This window comes from Coturnix japonica, chromosome 28 (assembly GCF_001577835.2).
Source record: "Coturnix japonica isolate 7356 chromosome 28, Coturnix japonica 2.1, whole genome shotgun sequence".
NCBI lineage: Eukaryota > Metazoa > Chordata > Aves > Galliformes > Phasianidae > Coturnix > Coturnix japonica.
This window is the reverse complement of record NC_029543.1, coordinates 2,319,976-2,337,673: the sequence shown is the minus strand read 5'-3', so window position 1 is coordinate 2,337,673 and position 17,698 is coordinate 2,319,976. Positions and strand designations below refer to the sequence as shown.

Below are 17,698 nucleotides of genomic sequence, written 5' to 3'. Positions count from 1 at the left end.
CATTGCATGACCATTGCACAGCTGCTGCACAACCATTGCACAGCCATTGCACGACCATTGCACAGCTTATTGCATGACCATTGCACAGCCATTGCACAGCTGCTGCACAACCACTGCATAACCTTTGCACGACCATTGCACAGCCATAGCCATCATTGCACGAGCATTGCACAGACCATTGCACGACCATTGCACAGCTGCTGCATAACTGCTGCACTGGATGAGCCCACACAAAGTGCTGCAAGGAGAGCAAACCAACCCCCCCTTGTTTGTTTGCTCCCCCCCCCTTTTCCTTTTGCTCCCCATGAGCGTGGCTGCTGCTGACGCGATGACTGCAGCATCATGTGAGGGTTTGCAATGAGGAGCACACCCACACGGCCCCGGAATCTGCTGAGGATGAAGGGGAAGGTCGGAAAAGTGGGAGGGAATGGAAGGGGGGGGGGGAAGGTTTCTTTTGTGCTTGTTCCAGGAAGGAGTCACGCAGTGCTGGCAAAGCTCCGGGCTGAGCTCAGGGCTCTGGGAACTGCCCTGAATGGGTTGAAATAGCTGGGAACAAAGCAAGGCTAAAAATGGAAGGTGAAAAGCAACGGGCTGCAGCACAGGGCAGCACCCCCCCCCCCCCCCCATTCCTTATGGGGGTCAGTGCGAACATATGGGACAACCCAGCATCTCCATATGTGCAGCAATGGGGATAGGGCCCAGCACAGCACTGGGAATGGGGCACAGGCTGCACTCTGCAGCCACTTGTTGGTTTGTAGGTTATCACACTATTGAGCAGCTCAGGGTTCCCTGAGCATCACCATGCAGAGCACCCATAGTGCACCCAAAGGAGCAGCTCCAAACACCCAACACTGAGCTGAAAGCAGAGGGGAAAAATGGAAAGTCACAAGCCTGGCAGGTTGGTCAGGCCTGGCTGGGAGGTGGAGTGTTAATTAGGTGTGGTTGTATTGATAGAGAAAGATGGTGCTGCCCTCCTGGGGGGTGTGCCACTCATATGGGGGATGTATTACCCACCTGGGGCTCATATCACCCACCTGAGGCTTATAACACCCACATAGGGGATATATCATCCAGCTGGGGGTCACATCACCCACCTATGGGACATATCACCCACCTGGGGGGATGTGTCACACATCTGGGGGTCATATCATCACTTAGGGGACATACCATCCACCTGGGGGTCACAGCACCCACCTGAGACTCATAGCACCCACCTTGGGCTCATATCACATACTTGGGGGGCATATAACCCACATAGGGGACACATCATCCACCTGGTGGTCATATTACCCACCTGGGGGTCACAGCACCCACCTGAGGCTCATATCACCTACTTTAGGGGCATATCACCCACCCAGGGGACATATCACCCACATAGGGGACACATCATCCACCTGATGGTCATATCACTCACTTAGGGGTCACAACACCCACCTGAGGCTCTTATTACCTACTTGGGGTCCATATCACCCACATAGGGGACCTATAACCCACCTGGGGGTCACATCACCCACCTGGGGGACCTGCCACCCAGTTGCTTCCCAATGGCAGCTGCAGTGTTGGCTCCCAGCACAGTGAGCCCCAACCTCAGCAATGCTGTTGTGGGACATCAGAGAGAACCAGGGGACGAAACCAACCCCAAATCTCTGTACAGCACAATGGGACATTTGCTTTTTGGTTGCTTCAAAGGGTGCAGAAGCGTGTGGGGCTGATGCTGCTCAGAGCTCTCATGTGAAGGGCTGGGCTCAGTGCAGGGCTTTGCTGCAGCAAATGGGGTTGGGATACATGGGGGGGTGGCAGGGGGGATGCATTGGGGGTGCAGCCCCCTCCTGCCCCATGCAATCCCATCCCAGCACAGCCCATGCAGGCGATGCTATGGGTTTGTTTTGCAGCTGGCTCCTGGCTGTCTGCAGGACTTCATCTGGAAGGCGAAGGAATTGGGTCCAGCAGCAGCAGCCCTGTTTTGCTAAGGGAGTTAATTGTCAATTCCTCACATTCCAAGCAGTCAAGCAGCCGACCTGGTCTCATTTCCCCCTGCATTTAACCTCTTCCAGCCTGGCATCAGTTGAACTGTGCTCCAAAAGACACAGACCTGAAGCTCATCGTTGCATTTGTGATGGACGAGGATCACTGCTCCCATGCATTCGTGCTCCTTTGCAGCACAAGCTCAGCTCAGATGTAGGCAGCACTCACTGTAAGACAAACCTGAGCCCACATTGCTCACAGTGCTGCAGCCACCCGGGCTAAAAATAAGAGGAGGAAGGCTGGAAATGGCCCCCGTGTTTGCTGGGGTGGCTCAAAGCTGCTTTAGTTTCAATTGGAACTGCTGCTAAAATGAGCTCAGGAAGAAGCTGCAGAACCCCAGAGCTGTGCATCCTCCTCCTGGTGCACAGTGCTGACCTCATCCACCCTCCAGCAAACATTGCAGTTTGCTCTTGTAAGGCACAAAGCAAAACACCCCCCCCACCTAAATCCCTGTGAGCTGGATGGGAAGTGGGTTTGAACACCAGAACAAGCCAAAGGAATAAAGCAAAATCCCATCCAGAGAAGTGAAGCACCCAGCACACATCACTGTTCCTTTGCACATTGCAAACAGGCAACCCAGTGACACATGGCTTTGTGGTCAGAGGTGTCTCCCAGCCCAGCCTGGCTGCACAATCATCAGCCATAGAGAACAAAGTACATGACAGAAGGGGGAAGGAAGCAAAAGAGAGCTGATGGAAGCACCCATAGAGCCGTGACGCAGCGCTGCCACCCACGTCGGGGGGAGATGAAGGAAAGCAGCTGCTGACGACATAAAGCAGAGCTGAGGTTGAGGGCACCGTGCACAGCAAGGGGGGTTCAGGGTGTGCAGCAAGGGGGGGTGTGCATGCAGGGCTGTGCTGCCCTGTAATGGGGATGGGGTGGGATGGGATGGGATGGGATGGGATGGGATGGGCTGCTGGAAGAGAGCTCTGCAGAGAAGGATGGGGGGGGTCCCGGTGGTCAATGGGGTGACAATGGGGCAGCAGATAGACCTGGTGGCCAAGAACAACAATGGGGTCATGGTTGACCAACAGGTGACCAATGGTTGACCAACAGTTGGCCAATGGTTGACCAATGGTTGACCAATGGTTGACCAATGGTTGACCAATGGTTGACCAATGGTTGGCCAGCAGTTGACCAATGGTTGACCAATGGTTGACTAATGGTTGACCAACAGGTGACCACAAGCCAGCAGCACACCCTGCTGGCCCATAAGACCAATGGTTCCCTGGGGTCACCGCAAAGAGTGGGGCCAGTAGGGCAGGGAGGTGTTGGAGGTGTTCCCATCTCTGCTCTGTGGGGCTGCCCAGCTCCAGGCAGGGGTTGGAGCTGTTGGGGATCTCTTGGAGGGCACTCACCACACTGGGACTCAGGGGAAGGGATTCAGGATGGTTTCCCAACCCCTTGAACCCTTCTGTCTGGCCACCCCCCTCCCAACCCCAAACCCATTGCATGGGATGCTCCCTACACCCCTCCTGGATGCTCACCTCCCCTCAGCCCCCACAGGGAAACCCCAATGGGTTCTTCTGGCAACAAAAGGCCACATCCCCCCCCCCTTTTCACCTCCCCACACACAGCACAGCCCTGCAGAGCTGCCTGTCCCCGCTGCCATTTGTCATCCTCACTCATAGAGCACATGAGTCAGCTGCGTGGCGCAGATGCTGCCGAGAAAAAGCACGCTCCGTTTGGGGAATATTAGCAACCCTGTGAACAAAGGCAGCTAAAATAACAAACCCCTTCAGCTCCGAGAGCCCGATGAACGTCAGCACGGCTCTGACTGGATGCTCTGCTTAACTCCTCGCTCCTGCAGGCTTGGGAACTGCAGCCCTGCAACCCACAGCGCAGCTGCATTGTGCATGCAGGAGGAGGAAGCAATGCAGCCCTCTGTGCTGCCCAGCATCACTGGGTGATGCTCCATGAGCAGCTCTCAGCCCCCACCTGGCAATGCATGGGTGCTCAGGAAAGGACCCTGAGCCCAAACATGCTGTCAGGATGGGCTTCTATCAGCTTCTATCAGCACATCACATCAACATGGAGGGGTTTCAGTGCTCCATGTGCATATGCACATCCCTATGCATGGCTGGTGCTGGGATCAGAGCACCCTAAAAGGTCCCAGCTGCCCCAAAGCAATGTGGGGTCCTGCACAGCAGGGGTTACCACCAGCAAACAGCCCCACATGCTGCTGCAACCCCCCTCAATCTGCAGCCCCAACTCCCACAGGAAGCACAGGGCTGAGCCCCCCCAAGGCGAGGACACATGGCAACATGCTGGGAGGGGATAGAAGGAGGGGGGATCCCACCCAGCATCTCCCACACTGAGATCCAAGCAGGGCTGCAGCTCCAACTCTATGCACTCAGCAATAGGACAAGGAATGGCTGCCCAGTGCTGGCACCCAGCTCAGCCCCAGCAGCGGCCGCAGCTCTGACTCATTGCTGTGCTCTGTTTGGAACCACGTAAACAGCATTTCTGTTTGCTCTGAGTCCTTTTTGTGCTTCCCCAGAGCTCAGGTTTGGTATCCGGGGTTGTCCTTGCAGCAGCTGTGCTGTCACCTTGCATTGCATGGAGGGGCTGGGTGCTCAGAGCACAGCACAGCAGCCCACCCTTGGGATAGCAGTATTAATCCCATCCCCAATGCAAGGAGGGGGCTGCCCAAAGCACCGTGCTGGGGTTTGGGGTGCCCTGGTTGCTGGGGCTGAGTGCTCCCTGAGTCATTGAACCACAGGGATGCACTGAGCTCGGTGCCTCCCGCGCGTCGTGGGAAGGGAATGGGTGGATGCTGAGCCCGACAGACACAGACAGACAGACAGACAGACGGCCAGACAGAAGCCGTGCTCCCTCTGCAACGTGACTCACACAGCCCTGGGAGCACGGCCCAGCCAGCCAAGAGCAAACAGAGGCACAAACAGAGCACAGGGAACAGAAGGGAACTATGGAGCCAGCCCAGTCCAACACCCCCCCATCCAGATCTGTCCCATGCAACAGATGCACAGATCAGCCGTTCAGCTGCACATCCTTGGGGCTCTCACCCCCCTTTGGAGGTGCTCCAGACCCCCCTAGAGCTCTCCCAGCACTTCCCAGTCTGCTTGGAACTGGGCAGCCCCACATTGGGTGCAATGCTCCATCTGTGCCCTCCTTAATGCAGAGCAGGGATGGGAAGCACCTCCCTGCCCTGCTGGCCCCTCTCTAGGGCCATCAGAGCACATTGCAGGCTCATGGTCAGCTGTTAGTTAAATACTGGTCCAGCAGGACCATATGGAGCCCATGGGCACCATCCAGCCCAGGTTGGGGCTCTGCATGGGGCTCCATGGGCAGCAGCGTGGGAGCACAGCTGGGAAAGGCTGTGGGAAAGGAGAGGTCATTTCCCTGAGGCCAAGGAAAACAAAAGGCTGTGAATTAATTGCAGAAGCAAGAGCAGCACCCGGATTGAACCCAAAGGAACTGAACTGTGTGTGTGTGAGTGCAGGAGAGCCCTCCTACCTGCATGGGAGAGCAAGGAAAGGAGATGGAGACAGGACACCCCCCCCCTCTATGGGGCTGTCAGCACAACCATGGCTGTGCTTGATTGCAAAAGGCAGAGCAGAGTTCTGCACACGCTGCAGATATTGGCTTCCTAGAAGAGGCTCCAAGGAGATGGGAGGGGAGGAAGGGGCTGCTGGCACCGTGTGATTGTGGGAACAAACTGCATGCAAGGAGCTGAGCACAACCCTCCTGCAAAGGCACTGCAGAGCTCAGCATTGCCCCAGGCACACACAGCGTGACACAGCCAAGGGCTCTGGGTGCTGCTGATAACTCTGCTTGCACAAGGCCAGCAGCAGCCAGCCCGGAGCGACCCTTTGCACAATGCAAAGTTCACTATTATTCCTCTGCAGGTCACCTGTTGCATGATCTCCCCCCCTCTGACCCCCATGCAAAAGCATTGAGAGCGTTTGCAAGCATTAAAAAAGCCATTAGAGCCATGGGGAGATACACAGTGTTTGCTTTAAGGCTGGCCAAACTCAGCTCCGGGTGATCTGAAGGTCTGTGCTTATCTCACAAGCCAACACGATGCGTTTGCAGACTGAGCAATGATTTTTGCTTTGCTCAAGTGAAGGTTTTATGACACAAAGAGGAACAAGTTCTGGCAGCAGAACTGCACCACGGCCCCTGTCAGCAGGGCAGGGATTCCTTATAGAGCACAGGGAGTGATTTGGGTTATGGGAAGCCGTCCTAGCAAACCTATGGGGGGGGGGGAAGAGTAGAACAGCGAGGAGCAGAACTGGTTTGCAGAAGCAAAGCCTGTCAAAGCAGTTTGCATGACTCACATCCTTCTCATACTGAAACCAACGAGAAAGGGCAGCCAGTGTCATTCGGGACCGGTTCCAATATCATTTCCTTTTGTTTCTGGGGTGGCTGTAAAGGGATTCAAAGTGGGGCACACCCCTGCAGTGCTGGCACTGACCTTGCAGAGCTCCAGCAATGCTGAGTGGTGCTGCCAGGAGGGTGGAATTGCAATGGGGTAAAGCAAAGCAGAGGAGTTCCTGGCAGCGTGCTGCAGCAGTAGCAATGCTTTATAAGGCAATGTGCATGCTGCTGCCCGTCCTCGTGCTACCAGGGCTGCCCGTGCTGCTTTGCAGATGCTCTATAGGGTTATTCTTAGTGGTGCAGATCTGACCCCATCCTTGAGTGGTTGTGGACATGGAGCATCGCTGCACTGGAATCAAGGCAAGGGCAAATCCCATAAGGCTGAAGCTTGGGAAGCTTTGAGAACAGATGATGTAACAGGGTTCAGCCTTCACGGTCAGAGCCCTCAGCTCTGAGAATCGATGCCATTTCATCACTGATTACGGCAGTGCTCAATGGGAGTTCCCATGGGATGCTGGCAGTCCCCATTCAGGGGCTCTGCATGTACATCCTCCTCCCATGGCAGCCCCAAGCCCCAGCAATAGGGCCGTGCATATGACACGCCATAAGGTTGAAAGTGCAGCCTCCAAAGGCAAAAACCGCTGGCTTCCCTCCATGCTCCATCCCATCCATCCCATTCCCATCCCAATCCCATCCCATCCCCATCCATCCCCCATCCCCATCCATCCCAATCCCCATCCCATCCATCCCATCCCATCCCATTCCTCATCCCATTCCCATTCCCATCAACATCATCCCATCCCATCCCCATCCCCATCCCCATCCCCATCCCCATCCCCATCCCATCCCATCCCATCCCATTCCATCCCATCCTCTACAACATTCCCAGCTCATACAGCCATCATTGCTGGGCATTGCTGGCCGGGAAGGTTGAAAGGATGGAAAGAACAGCTCAGGTGTGAGGAGGAAACATCCCAGCAGGGATTTGCATTGCTGACAGCTGCCACCAGGGCTTAAAAAAGCAACTTTCCTTTCGGATTTCAACTGAAATAGCCAGCTGTCAGATGGCAGCTGCCTTTACTCAGCCCAATGGAATCTGGGGATTCCAGGGAGCTGCAGAAACGGAGCAACTGCCAGTTGCCAATATCCCTTTTGTTTGCCTAATGTAGGGTTTGAAATGCCACGGGGTTGGGATGGTGTGGGCAGCCCCATAAAGGTGCATGGGAGCCCAAGGGATCTGCAGATATAGGGAGCTCTGTTTGAGCACTGCAAGGTGTGGAGCTGGGACCCTGTGCTATGCAATGGCCATGCAGGGGTTGCAGTGTGCATGCATGGGTGCAGGGACACAAAGCAGCACTGCACCCCTATAGAAACAGAACTCAGTGAAACACAAGGGATGTTGCAATGTTTCAAAGGCACAGTTCCTTCCTTTCCTAAGAAAGAGGAGGAATAAAACGTTACCAAAGCTGGTACATGGAAATATCACGGGTGTCAGCTGTAGGGCTGCCCCATGGGAAGCTGAATGTCCCTGCTGCTGTTCCTATCACCCCCCCAGCAGCCCACGTGGTGTTTACTATGTGCTGCTTCCCAGAAAGCCACGTGCTGCACCGTGCAGCCAAGGCCAGGAAACATCCCTTTGCTTCCTAAGAAGAGCATCCAGCTCTGTGCCATACAGCAAGCACTGACCCAGCACCATCCCAACCCCTTATGGGTCACTATTAGTGCCCCAGCTCCACGCTAAGGGGGGGCAGGTGTTGGTTCCCAAACCACATTATAAAGCAAATTAATTGCTCAGCAATTGCTGCTAACAAGTGCATGGTGAGATGCTCTGACCTAAGGGCAGCAAGATCAGCCCATCCTTTCCCAGCAGTTCCCATCCATTCCACCACCCTCAGTCTGTGCAAAGGGGGGGGTGTGTGTGAATGAATCACAGCTGTGGTTTCGTGCTTCTGGGAGCCAGGTGTCTGCATTGCAATGGAGCCAGAACGGCCCCATAGGGAGCACGGTGCCCAAGGAGAGCTCATAGGGATGGCTCTGAAGGAGACTCAGAGCCGCCCACAAACCTCGCTGTGATTTTTCACTATGAAACAGCACCTTATTTAGGCAGTTGGAGGAATGTTAAACAGGGACACGAGGGCTGGGGATTTGCATACTGGGCGTCTCCGTGCTGCTTACCTAACAGCACAGGAATCCTGCCTGTCAGCCGTCTAGACTGCGGTGGGAGCACAGGGCACGGCCCCTCCAGCAGCAGCAATGCGCATAGTGAGGCACTATGCCAACCCAGAGCATCAACATGGGGCTGTGGGTCACCTATGGGGTCTGTGCCCCCCAGCACTACCCAGCAGTAGCATCTGAGGTCCAAGCAGCAGCACGCTGCTTTATTAGCACGCTGCTTTATTAGCACATTGCTTTATTAGCACATTGCTTTATTAGTGCACCCTTAATACTTGCAGGAGGATGCAGTCTCCTGGCTTTTGAGTTAGGAGTGATGCAAGCCTTCCGTAGCCCAGCAGAGCCCTCTGCAGCTCAGGCAGCATCGCTGCATGCAATAGCTGCAGAAGCACAGAGCTGGGGTTGGGAGCTGCAAGACCTGCAGCTCTATGTGCCCAGCACCTCTGGGCATGCAGATCCAGAGCCCCATTACAGCAGCAGCTCTGCCCCTCTAACCCTGCCCTGGGCACTGCAAGGCCCCTCTGCTCCAACACAGCACCCTTGGACTAAAGGCCACCCCTAAGGACAGCAGAGATGGGGGCATCCCATGCTGCAAGGCCCATTGCATTTCCCATATGGGGCTGCACTGCTGTTGCATGGGGTTTGGGGCTGCATGGAAAGCACTGAGGCCAATGCAACTCTGCAAAGACAGAGCAACACCCCACTCACATACTGTGCTTTGCTGCTGAACACCCCAATCATTGTTCTATGCGGTGTCATAGGAGCACAGCCAACAAGTGAGGTTGGCTGCAGCTTAAAGCAAGACTTAATATTGCAGTGGGGGAAGAACAACAGGCAGAGCAACCCCAAACCTTCCCACTGCTGCTGCTCTGAGCTCACATTGAGCTCTGGGCAACCTGAGGCAGCGCAACTGGTATTTAACTCATTTCTTCTATAGAAAAGTCATGAGGCTTTAATCACCGCGCTGCTTCATTAACTGGAGATGACTAATTACAGGACTCGTTAGTCAGCGCTGGCAGATAATGTTTCAGAGCTGACTTGTTTGTATGGGGACGGTGATTTAATAATCCTGATGGAACACAGAGCTCTGCAGAGCTGTGCTCAGCCAGCACTGCCAAAGCAAGGATGCAAGCAGCAGAGAGCAGGGCTGCAAGAAAGCAGCTTGGGTTTAAGGCAAATAACAGCAAAACCCCAAATAGCTGCAGCAGGAGGGAAGAGAGGGGGGGGGTTTGGATCCCCATGAGGAGCAGGATGGCCCCCCCTGCTGCCAGGAAGGCATTGCTTAATACGGCCAGCTGCCAGGAACACGGTGCTGACACCAGCCCTGCTCGCTCCCTGAGCACAAACAGATTTCTTAAGAAGCAAAAACCAACGTCACTCATCATCCGCTGGGCTGGGAGCCATTCACTCTGCCCGGCCCCTTCTGCTCCATCGGCCCCTTTGGGTTTCAGTAAATCAAAGGATGAGGGAATGGCTCCCTTGCCAAGTTAGAGGGTTGTTTGGTTTCGGTTTGGATTCGGAGCTGGAAGGACCCGGTGCCAACCTGGATATGGGGTGAGCAGAAGGGAAAGCATCACTCTGAATAGGGGCAGGACAACAAGGAGGGGTGAGGGCTCCAAAGAGCAAAGGGATGAGGTTTGGGGTCAGGACCCTCACACAGACCCCCCCCCTTTTCCCATTGCCCCCTGTAACTGCTCAAGGGGAACTTGCCCCTGTAAATCACAGCTGCACCAAACCAGAGCTCAGCCCCCCCCCCCAATCCAACCCCCCTTCCAGCTCCGTGGGATTTCAGGGCACGCAAGAAATAATTGCTGCTTCTAAATTGCGAGCAGATTGAAATAGCAAATAGCAGCTCAGCCCCGCCAGGCATGTGCAGTTGTTAAAGTGCTTCTGGTGCTTTGGGAGAGGTGACAAATACCAAAGATGCTCCATCCCCGCTGCAGGGACAACTCGGGGCCCTGCTCAGGACAAGCCACTGCAGCCCCAAACCCCCTTTTATGTGGGTTGAGCTGTGCTGAGAACAGCTGCATGGGCACATGGGCTGCACATGGGCTTTGCTGCTTCTGAGAACCCTTAGCAGCCATATACACTGTGCCAAGCTCAGCTCTCCCCCAGCACCCAAACCCCCTTATATCATATGGCACAGCCTGAAGGACCCCTGCACCACAAGGACCCCCTGCACCACAAGGACCCCCTGCACCACAAGGACCCCCTGCATATACCCAGGAGCACGGTGCCATTTCTCCTTTGGCCATAAGGTGAATGCACGAGGGGCAGCATGCAACGAGCCAGCAGCTTTGCACAGCACAACCCCATCTTTGGCTCTTTGCAGAGCACACAGCCAGGGTTGTGTGTTGTGTGTGCTGTGAGCTGCTCCAGGGATGGTCTGTTCCTGTTCTGAGTGGGAAAACAAGGCTGACCTCAGCGTGCTGGAATACACTCTGCCCTGCTTCCTTACATGCTGCTCCCAGGGCAAAGTTGAAGAACACGATATTCCCCAGCATGACCACGCGCTGCTAATGCTGGCAAGGGAAACAAGCCCAAGGCTGAGCCAACCTGCAGCCATCCATGGGGTGACAGGGCTCCAAGCCATGCCCACATTGCACTGAGTGCAGCATTCCCTGCTCAGCACACAGGGGACTGCATGTCCAAGGGATGGAGGAGGTGGGGGGGGGGGTTTGGCTTTGTGCTGTACCCAAAAAGAGACACTCGGAGCTGACAAATAAAATCAGTGCCAAACAATGAGAGATTGCCAAATAAACCACTGCAAAACACCTTGCTATAGGAAGCAATTGCCTTGCAGCACGCAGCGCTGGGTTACTGCAAGGCGTCCTGCAAGCCAAGCACTCAGCCTGCAGCTGCCAGGAAGCCCCATTTCAGCTCAGCTTTTCCTTGGAACAAGAGAGGAAGAGGTTGAAAACGAAGCCTGACAGCAGCATTGCATCCATGAGGCTTCATTCCTTCAATGCAAAGGGAGAACCTCATTAAACACAAGTGGGGCTGCAGCTCTGCTCCCATCTCATGGTGCTCCACACCAGCAACCTGCCTGCAGCCCAAAGAAGGGATTAAAGGGAGAAAAGCAGGTTGCATGGTGAGGGTTTGCAATGTGGCTGTTCCTCCTGGGATAGGGGGGTATTTTTAATCTCAGAGTAACCTGGAGGTGATCTCAATGTGCCTTTGGGTTACACAAGCGTCCTACCTTCTGGAGGCAATTAGCGAGGAAACGAAGCACCTTGATGAGCCCTGGGATCCGAGGAGCTCCTGATGGAGCAGTGATTAATAGGGCAGATCTGTGTGATGTCTGTCACTGATAAAGGGCCGCCCTTGGTGACAATTAGGGATGGAGGAGAAATGAATGCGATGGAAGCAGCTTTGGATGGAGCAGAGCAGGGCTGCTCATATCACAGCAAGGCTGGGTGCAACCCCAGGGCATATGAATGGCCTTTGGAGGTGGCAACACATTACCATCAAACAACCCCTGTTAGTTGCTTTTCCTCTGCAGTTTCCTTGTGTTTTATATCAGCTCTCCATCCAAACACCCTCACGGACCCCAGCTCACTCCTGGAGGAGATGCCAAGTGTAAGAAGTGGGGCAGAGCGATGCAGGAGGGACGGGCTGTGATGCAAGCAAGGCAAGAAGCAGCACTGCTGTATCCTGGGGGACAGAGCACACAGCTCCCAGCACAGTTTGCTAACGAGAGTGCCTGTCAATTACTCATCTCACATTGATGTAAGGACTCGGAGCTCTCAGCTCAATGCTGAGCTGCCGGGGACACACTGCCCTCTCTTGGAGAGCTCTGCAAGGGACATTGAGCACTGCAACGCTGCTGGCATCACTTAGAAACTCATTGCTGCATGAAACAAGGGGCAGGAAGCACCAGCAACGCTGCCTGGCTTTGATATGGAGCTTTGAAGACAGCAGGGAAGGCGCATTGAGAGCTGCACTGAAGGTAAGTCAGCTTTAACTGCTAACATACAAGGTGGCATCCTATAAGAACTTTTAATTTCACACCTGGGATGATAGAGCAGGTAGTGCCTGGTACAATTATGGAGTAAACAGCGCTAATTAATTTAAGTAAGTGTTAGCAACCACAGAATGGAAGGTGAAAGCTTACAGACAATGGCTGCGTTGGGAAATGGGTTCTCCTAGTGACCGTGGGTAACTTTAGCCACAGTCTCCTATTGAAAGCAAAGGGCTCCAAGCATCTAAATACCTTCACAGACAGATTTCTCTGCTTGGAACTTATGAGTGTCCTCATAAAGGCTGCAGGGAGAAGCAGAACCTGCAGCTTGGAGCAGCACAACCCAACACTCACTGCTCCAACTGCTGCTGTGCATGGAGCATGGGGTTAAGGCACCCCTTACCGAGCAGCCTCCAAAGCTGTGACTTAACCATCCTCCCTTCCACAGCTAAAGGGTCATGGGACAACACAGGGTGTGTAGTTTAGCACCTAACACTCATGTTCTGCCCTGTATACAACCCTACAAAGCCCCTCTGGGCTGTGCACTGCTTAAAAGCAAAGCACCACGGGGCAGGGACATCAGCAATAAAGGTATAGGGCAGGGGAGGAGCAGCCCTCCATCCCTCACCCCTGTGCTAAGGCTTCCAAGCTGCCTGCAATACAGCAATCAGGCTGCCTGCAGGAGGCTGTGTTGCTCATAGGGGTACAGAGGGACATGGGATGGGGGGCCATGGGGGTGTGTGGCGTTGCACGTAGCCATACCTGCTATTAGGGTGCTCACACCACCTGCTCCGACCAAAGGGCGACGGGCTCTGAGTGGAGATGGGGACGGTTCTCCTGGAACAAAAGGAAAAGGAGAGAGTTCAGCCATCAACACTTTGCTGCAGGGAAGGTTCATTGTGCCACGAGCACCAGGATCCTGCTGCAACACCCCACACTTCTCATCCACCCTGCAACAAAAGAAAGGAGAGAGAAGAGCAATTGGTGGAAGTCAGAAAGGAGAATGACAAGGAGAGGCTTTGCTAAAGAGAGGGGAAGGAAGGAGGATGTGCAGCCTTTCGCTTTTTGTTCTTCCCCACAATGAGCAAAGCCCACACGTCGCATTGAAGCAGGAGATAGAGGGGAGCTGGAGAGGCTCAGAGTTGCTCTTAGGGTTGGGAAACGAGCACAGCAATTTCCCTTGGTGGTAAAGCAGAGGATAACATGGAACTGGGGCTCTCAGCCACCTCCATCCTCAGTGTCACCCAATGTCACCCTCAGCCCTCGAGCTCTGTGCATGGGCAGCCATTTATAACAGTGGGGAGCAGCTCCCATGCAGAGCCATGATTCACTGCTGAACCTTTGCTCAGCAACCTTCAGCCCCCAACCTGTGCACCTGGAAACACCTCTGATAAAAGCACGCTCCAACAGCAGCCAATACCCATCACTGAGCTCCTGCAGCCTATGGGCAGCCCCAATGCAACACAGGGACAGCACAAAGGGCACAAGGAAGGGGCTGGGGGGGTGACAGCAGGGACAGAGGTGGCAGTGGGGCAGTGCAGACAAGCAGGAGCTGCCCCATGTCTAATGATTAACAGCGAGCTCCCAGCTCCAGGCAGCGCTGCGTTCCCAGCCTGCAGTCACCAGGAAGCACGGATGTTTGCTCGTTCCTGTTCCAGCTCTTGCCACGCTTCCCCTGCACCGGGCATTGCTTTGCAGGAAGCCACGGGGATGAGAATGAGCAGCAGTCACCTATTTGTCACCAGAGGTCACCCAGAGCACGGACGGGCATTTTGAGCTGCTGCCATTAAGGATAGAGAGCAGCAATGCCACAGTGCAGCAGCAGCACCTCCAGCCCTGCTGCAGACAGGGGATGGCATTGAGGCCAGCAAACCTCAGTCCTTGCTGCTGCCAGGGCTGCAACCCATAGTGCTGTCAGCACCAGCCTCCTCTTGCAGCTCTCATTTTGTTCTCAATACAAGCACTGGTGCATTTCTCACTAAATTAAAGTGGAGAGGAGGAAAAAAAAGGCATTAAGGATTCCAGCAGCAGCACAGTGCTCCAGCCTGCATGCCAAGGAGATGCACACAGCAATGCAACAGAGCTGGGTGCTGCTTTGCATCACCTCAATCAATGATCGCAGCAAACAGGCTGCTGCTTTCTGCAAGCAACGTTTAGGAAGGGATAAGTGAGCAACGCTTTGCTCTTTTGCAGCTCCTTTATCCAAAGCTCTCAATGGCTCCTCCAGAAGCAACAGCTCGCTTTGCTGCTTGACCTGGGAAGCATCCCCACACCCACATGCATCCTATAAACACACAGTGGGAGCAACTGAGCTTGCATTGCAGAGCAGTGCTGCTGCTCCATGCACATCCACTCGCTCCCAGCACAGCTCCAAAGCAAAGGGAGGTGCATGCAATGAAGCAGCACAGCAAGCAGTGCTGCATGCAGACGTGCTGCTGTGCCCCCACTCCAATGGGATTGAATCCCATTGCCAGCACGCAGCTTGCACATCCTTTCAGACTAATTAAAGCAAGCACTATGTTTGATTAAGTTTTAGCTTGCATGCACTTTGCAATCCCAGCTTGCTGGATGCAGAGCATCCTCCCAGCACCATGCAACAGCAGGACGGCTTCATGGATGCAACCAACAGCAGGACAGGATGATAACAAGGCAAAAGCACGAAGCTGGGGGAGCTCCCAACCCAACTGCATGGGGATGCCCTGCAGCAATGCAACCTGTGGGCACACAGCTGCCAACCCAGAGCTGCGATTTGGGCTCATTCCTAATGGAAAAAGCAGCATTGCTTTGCTGCAGACAGACCCACCTGCTGCCCCAGCACCTTGACCTGATCAGCAATCGCTCCGTGCAGTTGAACCATTGCAACTTTGCCTTTTGCTCGGTGCACAAGCTCGCTGCGTGCTGCCAACCCTCTGCTATTTTGGGAATGTTCATCTGCAGGTGGGATGGGATTCGTGCTCCTGTGACTGACAGCACAACTCACTGACTCCTCTCCAGCCTGGCCCGTTGCAGCTGCTGCTATTCTCAGCACCTTTCTATGCACACCTCCACCGAGCCGCCTTGGCACGTGTTGAATAGAAAGCACGGGTTATTTTGGAGCAGGTTTGTGCAGAAAGGTGAAGAACCCTCCGCAGCAAAGCCAGGGGTTGCTTGTGCAAAGGGATGCATGCACACAGGGCTGCTAAATGCAATGCAACAAAGCAGGATCCCAAAGCTGGAAGGCTGCTCCTTGCACACACCTCCCCATCACCTGGAATGCAGCTTCAAGCCTTTGCTTGCAAGCCACAAACACAAACACTGATGTCTCCCCATGTTTAAGTGACAGCAACCTGGGTTACATCACCTACTATGAACCCCCTGTGGTCACCCCAGCCCCATTGGCAGCTCATTCCTTAAGTTCAAGTCGCCCCATAACCAGAAGCAAAAGGACAGAGCCATAGAGCCACTGCAGCAGCAGAACCTGAGGGCAAACTGCAATGGGTTCAATGCATCCAAATGGCCAACGAGAGGCAGAATGTGAGAGCAGGAGAAGGGCCAAAAAGCCTTTGGGGTCTGAAGAAGAAAAGCCCCATCTCCTGCATCAAAAGCAGATGGAGGTTTTCACCCCGAAGGGATGAGTTTTTAGCTCTGCAAAAGCATCAGAGCATTGAAACTGCTCTCCTGGCCGTTAACAGGAGCAGGGAAAAGCATGCAATAAATTATGAGAGCGTAACCCTCCGCCAGGCTTCCTGTTTTGTGTCTCAGTGCTCACAGCGTGCCCGAGTTTCCTCCTTTTTGTTCTTTTTCAGCTCACAGCCAACCCCAACCCACCCAGCCTGGAGCACTCAGGTCCAAGCCAGCATTGAACCGAGCTGCTGTATTTCTACCTCTCCAAATCCACCTGCTGATATCAACTCATGGCAGCAAACGGGACATCACAGCAATGCATGGAGAGCAGCTCCATGCCAATATAGAGCCGTGCTGCTCCTGCAGCCCTGAGCTGTGCTCTCACTTTGCACATTGCTATGGCACAATGCTGGGCTTGTTCTGCTGCTCCCAGAAAGGGCCTTTTGCAGAGCGATAATAGGAGACTCTCGTGCATGGCAGGAAGAGAATCCGCACGGTCGGAGCTCAAGCAAAGCACAGGCAGCAACACGGCCCTGCAAACACAACCTGGACAGGTAGATATGAAGCAAATGGTTATTTGTTGCTGTTCCTATGAGCTGCTGAACCCAATATAGGATCCAACAGTGCTGGGGGTCACCCTTGTGTGCTCAGCACCCACTGCAGCCCTCAGTGCTGAGCCCACATCACCCCAATCAACCCCTCTTCCTCCCTGTATTGGGATCCCTGGCCCCATTTCCCTGCTCTCTATGTACAGCCATCACATTGGGGTCAGCCCCATCCCTGCTCTTTCCTTCACCACCTCCTCCCAGCAATGACCAGGAGCCCATTCCAGGCCCAGCACCATTCTGCTGGCCACCAACCAACCCCATAGCGTTATAGGATGGCCACATTAGGGGGCTCCACAGCCCCTAAACTCACACTGAAGCACAGAGATCAGCTCCCAAAGCAGTGTTTGCCCATAGAGCAGCAATAGGGCCGGGCTCTGCTGCAGGGCAGGGCAGGGTTATGGCAAGGCACAGATAAGGAAGCAGGGCAGGAAAGCAGGAGAGGGGCGGCCCTATGTTAACCCACAGCTCCAGGGGCTGCTCCTCACCATCACCCTTCAGCTAATGAGGCTGAGCACTAATGAGGGCCCACGCCTTCCTTTGGCAATCCCAGATGTCAACAGAGCCGTGGCTGGAGGGCATTAAGTGTTACAGCCCGGGTTGGAAAGCAGCACAGCCTCCATCCCAAAGCACCTCGGATGTCCATCATTAAAACCCACAGCGCTTCTCCGGCCACACAAAAGAGCCATTCCCATCTGCTTCGGAGCTACAGATGGCAGAAGAAAACCTCGCACACAATCGGCTCTATTGAAACACATCGATCCTGGCACGTCGGGTCCTCCCCCGGCTGCTCCCAGTGCGTGATGGGGAGGCACTGGGGTTGACCGACCCCATAGGGGGACCAGAGCCCCATAGGGGACAACGGGACCAGAGCCCCATAGGGGGACAACGGGACCAGAGCCCCATAGGGGGACAACGGGACCAGAGCCCCATAGGGGGACAACGGGGGGACCAGAGCCCCATAGGGGGACAACGGGGGGACCAGAGCCCC

The 17,698-nt window shown here is 54.7% G+C and overlaps 1 protein-coding gene across 1 annotated transcript in view; it reads right to left on the bottom strand.

Moving 5' to 3' along the window:
* GNG7 (G protein subunit gamma 7) overlaps positions 1–17,698 on the bottom strand; it is a 25,054-nt gene that overhangs the window by 5,178 nt on the left and 2,178 nt on the right. Inside the window, exon 2 of the mRNA XM_015886388.2 lies at positions 13,262–13,336. The gene's annotated coding sequence lies outside the window, so the exon portion shown is untranslated. The remainder of the gene's footprint in view (positions 1–13,261; positions 13,337–17,698) is intronic.